The 11,213-nt window shown below is 35.8% G+C and overlaps 1 pseudogene; it reads left to right on the top strand.

Annotated features, from left to right (window-relative positions):
- The first annotated feature begins 8,489 nt into the window (after window positions 1–8,489).
- On the top strand, window positions 8,490–8,886 carry LOC114036896 (annotated as a pseudogene).
- Window positions 8,887–11,213: the final 2,327 nt, after the last annotated feature.

The following is an 11,213-nucleotide window of genomic DNA, read 5'->3' as shown; positions in this document are numbered from 1 at the left end:
GAAGATTTTTAGTCAACTAAACTTTCAGCTTTGATCATAAGTCCTAGGTTTTCTCTGCCAAAGCATAGACCTTAGGGAGGTATTAATCAACTGAGATATACTGGAGCCTCATATGTCATGAATGACGTGGATAGCAAGGATCTAAACTCTAGGAACTGACCAATCCCTTACTAAACACCTCTTTCTTAAGTGCCAGGCCTGGGCCAGGCCCTAGAAACACAAACATAAAAATCAAACTACATCTACCTTAAAAAGCTTACATTCTACAGGGAAAAATAGAGAGAGGGTAAGTACACACAAAATGTATACAAAGGAAACACAAGGTAATGAGGAGGCAGAGGGGAAGTGAGAGGAAGATCATTGGAGGGGATCACATTCTACCTTTTTTTAGCACCTTCCATTTCTGCAAAATTCAAAGGCTTGTTTTCTATCCCCTAAAATCAATCAATCAATCAATCATTTATTAAGCACCTACCATGTCCAAGGCACTGTGCTGGTCACCAGGGATACAAATAAAAAAATAAATAAATAAATAAACCCTGCAGGATGAGAGATTCTGTACAAGGACAGCATGCAAGGACTTCTGAATGTCTTTACTTGCCTTCACTGACCTTCCACGGGTTTAGGATGACCAGTTTCCGAGAATAGCAAACTTAGGCTAAATAAGAAATATTCTTTAAAATTGTTTTATTGCTATGTTGGTTTTTCTTTGTAATTATGGTTAAGTTATTTCATAAAATCTACTGTTATACTATTCTTACAATGTCAGTACAGTCCAACCAATTTGTTATTCACTGGAGAAGATGGTAAATGGCCCACAGAATCCAAACTTCTTTTGCTGAAGACTCTGGTTAGGTTTTCCAGAAGTCTTTGGTTGGGTTTTCCATAGGAATTGGCCTTGAGGCAAAAACAGAGTTTGAAGTGCCCTGGAAACAGCATGAGAAAATGCCTTTCTTGCCTTATTTCCATCTTAAATAAAGAGCAAGGTTATGTGCTGAAAGGGAGTCGTTTGTGTTGGACCCAAAGAGTGAAGAGGGGGAAAAAATGGAAAGACCAGAACAAAAGTAGGCTCAATGCCTGGAAATAAATATGAACATATAAAAACATTTTTAAACTATAGATGTGAAAAATAGAAATCCCAAACCCAGTAAAGAGAAAGGAAATGGACATCATTCTGTCTGGCCAAAGGGAATTACTGAAAGCAGAGGGCCAAGTGGACCTGTTTTGCTTGATAGAGTTCAGAATTATAAGCTATCAGTAACTCAATAATCTTGAAATTCTTCTCCTTTCATGCAGGGAAGGCTTTGTCTTTCTCCCTCTCTACCTCCAATTCCCCTCAGTTCACCTTCTTTCTTCTTTCACCAACCCCTGAAAGGCAAACCCATCATCCTAAGTGGAGAGAGGGCAGCATGTAATTGACCTGGTGATATCAGTCTAAATGCTACTGTGTCTAAAATGAGCAATAAAAATGCCTTTCAAAACCATCCTGAAACTTGAGCTCTGCCTATTAATATATATTAAAGACCTCCATTCAATCAATAAACAATGCCTTTTTCGTTGTTGACAAAAAAAAAAGAATCTGGGTCATGCATAAATATAGTACTTACTATAAATAAAGGAGACGATGATGTACTGACCAATCACAATTCTTCCTTCAGAAATAGATTATAGAATAACAATAATAATAATAACAACAATAACAGCCAAAAATTTTATAAGGAAAGTATATATACTCCCAAAAGAGCGAATGGTCTAATGAGATCACAAAATTGAGAACTAGAAGAAATTCTACTCTAAGCCAAAGCCCTCATTTTTTGTATTAGAGGATGCTGGAGTCCCCTGACTCTTGGTGGGTAGAAAAATCTTCATTGTTCTATTACATTCAAGATGGGGAAACCGAGTCCTAGATATGTGCAGTGACTCACTTAAGGTCCTACAAATAGTGTCAGAATAAGTTCTTCTATTTAAAAATCCAGTAGTTTTTCTACCACATCATTATGCCTGTAAAAGTACTTTTCATGCTGTAAAGTGCTATAGTATATTACCATTACCACTGTTTTTGATATTATCAAGGGAAATCTACTAAAACTACTAGGGCTTAATTAATCATAAATGACAATTTATAAAATGCATACATCAACTTTCATTCAAGAATTCATAAGGATTTTATAAAACAGTAGGCAAAAATTTTAAGATTTCACATTATTCCATATATAGAATTAATGATGTAGATTAGCTGTTAGTCAAATTTTAGTTAAATAAATTTCATTTTCTTAATGGTTTCTATCATAGAATTGGTGGAGATATATTTCTATAGGGGGAAAACAATGCCCCAGGGGATTGAGTTGAATACATTTGACAAGAAAGAAATTAAAATGACTATCATCTCTAAAGCATACTGGGGATGTGCAACGGGCCAAGTTGATCTGGGCTTAAGAAGGTAGAGATCCAAAACTTTTCCCATTGGAATGTAAGGTCTTTGTGGACAGGGCTTATTTTGCTTTTGTCATTGCATCCTCAATGCCTACCATATTTCTGGGCACATAGTAGGTACTTAATAAATACTAGTTGACTGGTTCATTGATTTCAGAGGCAAGGTGGGCCAGAGATGTGTCAGTGGATGTTGGCAATTACAATTCAAAAGGTGAAAGGAACCAGAGTTTAAGTTATTGTGGTAGCAGTCCTTGGGTAGTTATTTGATCAGATACATGGAAGCCAAGAGGTCAGATCACAAGAAGGCTAGTGTCTAAGATCCAGTTAAGGCATGGCCAATGTCATCACCAAACCAGGTGATACGGTGGGTGGGGTGACAAAGTAACAGAAAGAGAGGTGTTTGGTCAGTAGGTTGGATCAAGACCCAATTATCACATTTAGAACTTTAAGTTTTATAAAGTACTTTCCTCACAGCTATGCTGAAAAGTAGATAGTGCACCATCCTATTTTACACATGAGGAAACTGAGGTACAGAAAAGTTAAATGTCATGCCCAGAATCAAATAGTGAGTGAGTAGTATCAGAGATGGGATTTGAACTTAACTCAAACCTTCTTCCGGCAAGACCAGTGATATATGAAGGCTACATGCAACAGCAAGAACTCTGAGAACAAATTATGTCACAGGAGACTCCCAGTGAAAGGCTTCCCTTTAAGGGATAACTTGGAGCCTCACAGAAGGCTTGAAACCACCCTCCCCTGATGAGTATGATCTGCTCTGGTCTTAAAAGAGCCCAGCACCCCAACAGGTTAGGGTTTCATTAGCGGAGTGTCATCTGCTTTTCCTCAAGAGTCCTGAGTCAGAAAGCAAGAACATGACTAGATCACTAGAGTCCTAGGGACCCAACCACTGACCCCTATTCAAAGTCTTTAGGTTCTCTCACCGTGTGATTAATCTTATGGACATAGGGTTGGAATCAGAGCATAGCACTAGATAAGGAAAATGGCACTCTGGCATTAGAGTACACTTCATTTTAGGGTTTTCTATGTCTATTGGGAGTTGTAAGCTCATCTATCTCTTCACTTTTGCATTATAATATTTTTCCCACTATAATATCTCCCTTCTACTATCATTCAATTCCCTCAGTTTCTGTTCATAAAGAGGAATTTATTTCATTCCTGGGCATCCTCTGATTCAAAAATTGCTATTCTTTGAAGTTTATTTCCCTCCTTCCCTTTGTCCAAACATTTAATGGCCTCATAGAAGTGTAATCAGGGATGTACTGAAGAACCCTCCAGGAAAAAAAATATATATAACACAACATTAAATTTAATTTACATTATTAATAGTTTCTTCTTCACTTTCTTAAATTTACATTATTAACAAAAATAAATAAAGTGCTGATTTGTAGCATTTGCTGATTTCCATGGTGTGAATACTCACACTGAAAAATTAACAATTGCCTCTTCACAGTTGGTTTGAGCTGGCTCCAGCACACACCTAGTCATACTATCAGATTCTACCAGTGTCAGAGATGTAAAGAAGCATAGACCGAAACTTCATCAACAATTTAGAGGAAAATAAAAATGACACCAATACAAATAATATTTATATTCTATGTTGAAATTTTCAAAGCACTGTACATTTCTTCTTATTTGATGCTCACAACGCCTGGTGAAATAGGTACTATAGTATGCTTATTGTTAAAGACAGAATTCAAACTTAGGTCTCCTTTGACTCCAAGTCAAACGATCTTTCTCCTAGGCCATGTTGCCTTCCATGACCATAAGATCACAGGATTTAGAATTAGAAGGACCCTTAAAAATCATCTCATCCAACTCATTCATTTTGCAGATGAGGAAGCTGAGGCCCAGAAAGGTGAACCAACTCTCCTAAGGTTGAGGTAGGATTTGAACCCAGTTCTTCTGACTCTAAATCCTGTGTTCTTTCCATTATACCTTGAAATTAACACAGTGCTTCATCTAATACTAAATAAATTATAATCTATCTACTCTATTTGAAATCCAGTATATTGTTTAATAGTTAATATAAAATCTTTGATTGTTTTCATTTATGTCTTTGTATTGCTTGGCATATAATAAAAACTTAATAAATGCTTGTTGAATTGAATTGAATGAACTGATGAAGAAAATCTCATTTGGCATATTATGGCAATTCATCAAAAAATAGAAAAAACAAGTTAAAGAAAAGTTAAGTCACTTTTCCCCTAGGTTAGACAAGAATGAAATGGTGAGATAGCAATTAGAATTTATTAATCTTGTTGCCAAGTTTCATACTTTATCCTCTAGACTATTCAGTCTTTTGACAAGCTGAAAGGTGATATTAAAAAGAACTTCCAAACAACTTTAAATGCTGCTTGCAAAAGAGGGTGAGATAATGTTAGGTGAGTGTACATGATCATTAAATAAGATGTAAATGCTGATTTATTCCACTAACAAATTATGGGGAAGCCTTAAAGGAAACATAGGTGGAGACAGCAAATAGAGGGAAGCATGTATATTCCTGACCGTATAGATGGCAAATTATATGAAATACACAAGGCACAATTAGCTGAATATAAGTCTGTCATTTAGTGCTAGGGGCTGGTTTAAACCCCAGTGGATGAAAACTGTGGTTTCAGTGGTTTTCTATGATCACTATCTCAGAAACACAGCTGAAGAGTGTAAACAGAGAGATGGTGTTGAACGGTGTTTCTGCAAGTGAAATGGAGCAAAATCAGTCCAAGTCTCCCAACAGTTAGAGCATGGATACTAACTTTATTTTTATTATTTTTACTTTTTTTCTCTTTCATTCACACTTGATCCATGTTTCAAATGGTCCATTCCCTTCTTCCCACTTGTTGTTATTGTCTGTGAGCCATGCAGATTCCTGAGCCCTTTGCCAGGGGTCATTGCACTGATCTGATGAATACAGGATAACTAGTTAGGCACTAAACTTCCAGTTGCCCCCTTGTTCAGGCATGTGATACAGTGGAAAGAGTCCTAGCTTTAGATCAGAGGACCTTGATTTAAATACAACCTCTGACACTACCTGTATGGTGTTGGGCAAGTCATTTAACTTCCACCTGCCTTAGTTTCCACAACTATAAATTAAAGGGTATTGAACTATATGGTCTATAAGGTCCCTTCCTGCTTTACATCTATGAATACCTTTGCCCTTCTCACCTCTGGTTCATTAAGCCAATATCTTAAAATAGAACTGTTAACCACAATATTTTAAAAAGTAAAACAACACTCAAATTAGAAATCTAGAATTTTGCCTTGGGTATACAGTAAAAGGCCAGGCCATTGTGAGAAGGAGGAAGCAGCTGGACTTGGAATAGGGAAGGCTTAAATTCATAATCTGACCTCAGACATTTACTAACTCTGTGACCCTGAGCAAGTCACTTTTCTCAGTTTCCTTATCTGTAAAATGGGGATAACAATGGTACCTATTTCCCAGTACTACTGTGAGGATCAAATGAGATAACATTTGTGAAACATTTTGTAAACCTTAAAGTGCTCTATAAATGTGCTCTGTAAGTGCTCTGTTGTCATTATCTGTTCAAGTGAGGATCTATAATTTTATTAATACCACATGTGTAGGTTGATGGCTACATCTTGTTAAAAATGATTCATCTCTCTTAAAGGGGCCAAACTCATGCTCATCTCTTCTTCAAGATAAACAATACTTACTTTGACTGTAGAGATATAAAGATATGACAATGGAATTAGAAGCACTCATAAAGTGTGTAGATGACATTGAAGAAGAGGGGGAAGGAGAGGTCTGTGAGGGATAGCTTATGTGTGGTCCTGACTAAAACAGTGAGATACAAGTTAGGGACTAGGTAGTTAATATTACTTTAATCAATTTAGTTATTCAATGTCAAATCAATCAAACTACAAAAGGATTACTTTTAAAATATGGAATTTAGGGGGAATGGGAAGGGGAGTACAGAAGTGCCCTTCCAAGTTCCTTTTTACCTGTGGTGCACAAAGAGACTGTCTTTTTAACACATGCTGCTCTGAAGTGGATGTGTCAAACTTGAGGTCCCCAGGCCTCATGTGGCCCACAAAACTCCCTAGTATTCCTGAATCAAAATAAATACAATTGGCAAATGATTAATAGAAATAAATAAAAATGTAATGCAACATAGATAAAGTTAATATATAGTTTTCTAAGTCAATACACAGTTGCAGAGATCCATTTCTATTTGAATTTGACCTCACTGCAAAGGACATCAAACAAAACTGGAGGAGGAGAAGGAAGAAGAGTAAGAGAAGGAAAAGGAAAAATAAGAGGAAGAGGAAGAAGAGAAGAAGAAGATGATGATGATGAAGAAGGAGAAGGAAAAGAAGAGGAAGAGGAAGAAGAGGAGGTGGAGGAGGAGGAGGAGGAGGAGCAGGAGAAGAAGAAGAAAGAAAGGAGAAGAAGGAGAAGAAGAAGAAGAAGAAGAAGAAGGAGAAGAAGGAGAAGGAGGAAGAGGAGGAGAAATATTTATAGACTGTTATAAAGTTTGTAAAGATATTGCTTATATTATCTCACTCTCTTGTGAAGTGATTAAGATATTATTATCCCCATTTGACAAATGAGAAAACTAAGATTCAGGGAGGTAAAGTGACTTGCTTCTTGCAGCTAATAAGTGACCAAGGCAGTATTTGAACTTAGAGCATCCTGATTCCACATTCTGAGATCTATCCATCATGTTATATGTTTACTAAGAGAATATCTATTACAACCTTTGCAGAAACCCCATCTATTGTTGCCTCTAGAAATTCCATCAAGATGTAAATCCATGTTCACCTACCAAAGCACACACGGTAGCTGTAAGAATACAACTACAAAACACTCTACTTAAATAGAGGCAAAACTAAATAAGAGATATTCATTGCTCATGGTTGGGCTGTGTCAGTGTAATAAAAGATGTTAATACTACTTTAATCAATTTAGTTATTCAATGTCATATCAATCAAATTACCAAAGGATTAATTTTAAAATCTAGAAAAAATTCTGGAGAAACTAAGGGTCAAGAATCTCAAAGTAAATAAAGAAAAAAGACAGAAGGAAGGGATCTTATTGGTACCTAATTTCAAACTAAACTACAAAATAGTAATCATTAAAACTATTTGGTTCTGGCAAAACAAAAAAAACTAGAAAAAAAGATCAGTAGAACAGATTTGATTCATAAAAGGTAAAAGCAAACGAACATAGTAATATGATAGGAAACTCAGATCTCTACTTGAGTAAGGACTCACTCTCTGAAAAAAAAAAACTCCATGGAAAATTGGTAGAAATTTAGATGCCTATCTCACATCATATATGGCAATAAAGTCCAAATAGATGTATGACCTAGATATTAAAGGTTACATGCAAAACATATTACAGGAATAAGGAAGAAAACATCATTTTATGAGTGGGGGAAGAATTATTGACCAGACAAAAGAAAGAATCATGTAAGATAAAATAGAAAACTTTGAATACATAAAATTGAAAAGTTTTTGTACAAATAAAATCAATGTAGATAAAATTAGAAGGGAACTATTAGCTGAGAGGAAAACCTTATTAACAAGTTTTTCTGACAAAGGTCTACTACCAAAACAAAAAAGAACTTATTCAAATATATAAGAATGGCAGCCATTTTCCCAAATGTTGGTGGTGGTGGTAGTGGCAGCAAAGGGATACAAACAGGAAGCTATCAAAAGAAGAAATACAAACAATCAATAGTCATGTGGAAAAATGGTCCAAATCATTAACAGTTAGAGAAATGTAAATTAAAACAACTCTCAAGTTCTATCACCTCATACCTACTAAATTTAGAAAGATTTCAAAAAGGAAAAGGATAATTGTTGAGGAATTGGGGGAAAACAGGCATACTTATACACTATTGATGGAGTTATTATGAATTATTGGTCTACCTTTTCTGTAAAGTGATTTAGAATTAAACCCCAAAGTCATTAAACTGAGCTTACTCTCTGACCCAGAGATGCTATTACCTAAGGTTATATCCCAAAGAGATCAAAGTAAGAAAAAAATCAGCCCTTCACCTTCCAAAGCCAGAATGGGTCACGTTAGGACCAAGACCATGAAGAAAGAGGTGTGAGTCATCATTGAAAAGTACTACACCCGCCTGGGCAATGACATTCACATCAACAAGCACATGTCCAAGTACATCATCATCATCCTCAACAAGAAGGATGGCGGGATATGTTACTCATCTGATGAAGTGGATCCAGAGGGGCCCTGTGAGAGATATCTCCATCAAACTGCAGGAAGAAGAAAGAGAAAGGAGGCATAACTATGTTCCTGAGGTCTCTGCTTTGGATAAGGAAATCGTTGAAGTGGACCCTGACACCAAAGAAATGTTGAAACTCCTGGACTTTGGCAGTTTGCCTAACCTGCAAGTTACCCAGCCCACAGTCGGGATGAACTTCAAAACACCAAGAGGAGCTGTTTAATATTTGCTTTTGCCTTCTTTCCAATAAACTTTCCAAAATCTTGTGTGTGTGTGTATATGTGTAATGTGTGTGTATACTCCTTCTGTCACAGCAAAGACCTTGAAATAATGAGAGTGCCCATCAATAAGAATATGGCTAAACAAAGTGTGGTATGTCCATATAATCAAATGATAAAAAAAAATAATTTCAGGGAAATCAGAGAAGACTTGCATGAACTGAGGCAAAGTGAAGTAAGTACAATCAGGAGAACAATTTATACGGTAACAACACTACAAAGACAAATTCTGAAACACTTAAGAATTCTTAATGCAATGACCAGACACAATTCTAACTGAAGATGACATATGCTACTCAACTTCTGACAAAGGGGTAATGGACACAAATAACAGGATGAAACATGCTTTTGATCATGGACTATATGTGATTTTATTTTGCTTGACAATGCTTATGTCTTAAAATGATTGTGTTGTTCTATTATTCTTTGGGTGGGAGGGGTTGGGGGAAGAAAGAGAAGGGTAAGGAAAGTAGAGGAAAAGAGAGGAAAGGTCATTGAAGTATTTCTTTAAATGAATAGAAGAAAACATAAGATTGGACAAGGAAGAAGAAAAAGTAATAGCATATAATAATCTAATGTTTGATAAACCTCTAAACATGAATTATTTAGGAAAGTTTTTATTTGATAACTACTGGGAAAACTGTAAAATGGTCTGGCAGAATTAGACTTAGAACAACATATTACATCATATTCAATAAAAAATTCAAAGTAGATATGCTACTGAAAAATATTTGTAGCACATATCCCATAAGAGTCTGATATTCAAGATCCATAAATAATAAATACATACACTCAAAAGCCATTCTTCAATAGAAGAGTGGTTCTCGGACAGTTCTCAAGAGAAGAATTACAAAGCACTCACAAATCCACGAAAGAATGCTCCCAATCACAAATAACAAAAGAAATGAAAATCAAACCAACCTTTAAGTTTCATCTAACACATAATATACTGGCCAAAATGGTAAAAATGAGAACAACCAACACTGAGTGACTTGAGGAAAGAAAGGCACACCAATGTATTCTTATAAGAACTACAAATTAGTACAACCATCTTGGAAAGCAATTTGAAATTGCACGAGTAAAGTGGGCAAAATATTCATACCCTTTGGCCCTAGAGATTTCATTGCTAAACTTCAAGGAGATCATTGATTTTAAGAAAGGACTCCATGTACAGCAAAATACTTATAGCAGCACTTTTTGTGATGTCAAAGAATTGGGGTGGGGGAGCAGATGCCCATCAACTAGGGAATGGCTAAGTAAACTGTGGTATATAAATATAATGTAATATTACTGTGCTATAAGAAAAGATGGATATGAAGAATACAAAGAAGCATGGAAAGATGTGAATTGATCCAAAGTGACATAAGCACAGCCAAGAAAGCAATATACACAATAACTAAAACAATGGAGATGGAAAGAACAGTCACTACAAAATAACTGAAAATAAATGTTGCAAAATTACTAAGAGCAAGTTTGTACCTATGATTTCATTGGTATAAAGAACTCCCAGGTGAGAAAATTCTTTTCTATTAATGCAGGTTGGTGCCTTCTCTGCAATTTACAATCTTGGAGAGTTCCAACTTTCCCATGGTAACAGAGCCCAAATTCATCAAGACGCTTAAACCCAGGTCTTCAGGACAAGCATTGTGAAAATTACTAGATAAAAAGGGCTCCAAGGAGACATTTCAAAAGGTTTCTGTTTGAATTCCAAACTTAGACAAGAAAAGAAATCCATGAAGTTCACCACACCCTAAACCAGGAAATAAAATGGGGTAAGGGAAATGCTAAAAACATTTAATTTTATGGGAGAAAATGCAACCTCTTTATTAGCTCCAAAACTCACTATGTTGGAAGTCACAAGGTTTCTACAACTGCAAATGGTGTGATTTTGGTCTGAAACATCACCAAAAACAACTGCCATCAGCTTGTTAATTTTCATGAAAATCAAAGCAAGCCATGGGAAGAAAGAATTTTTCAAGATACTGATTAACTTTGCATATTCCTTTTTTTTCCTTTTAAATTAGGGCATATGTGTAAACTAATAAAACAAATACTTTTAAATGTCTTGGAAAGATTTGTGGGAAAAGCATATGGAAGACATCAAATCAATACATTTTGTTTTTCTAAACTACTAATAAGGAGAGAAGCAATGTGTTTTAGTGGACAGAGAGCCAGTCTTGAGGTCAGAAAGACCTAAGTCCAAATCTTTGAAACATGTTGACCGTGTGACCCTGACCAAATAATTTAATCTCCCAGAATCCCAGACAATTTA

This window comes from Vombatus ursinus, unplaced genomic scaffold (assembly GCF_900497805.2).
Source record: "Vombatus ursinus unplaced genomic scaffold, bare-nosed wombat genome assembly UNPS02000582.1, whole genome shotgun sequence".
Taxonomy (NCBI): Eukaryota; Metazoa; Chordata; class Mammalia; order Diprotodontia; family Vombatidae; genus Vombatus; species Vombatus ursinus.
This window is presented reverse-complemented; position numbering and strand designations above follow the sequence as displayed.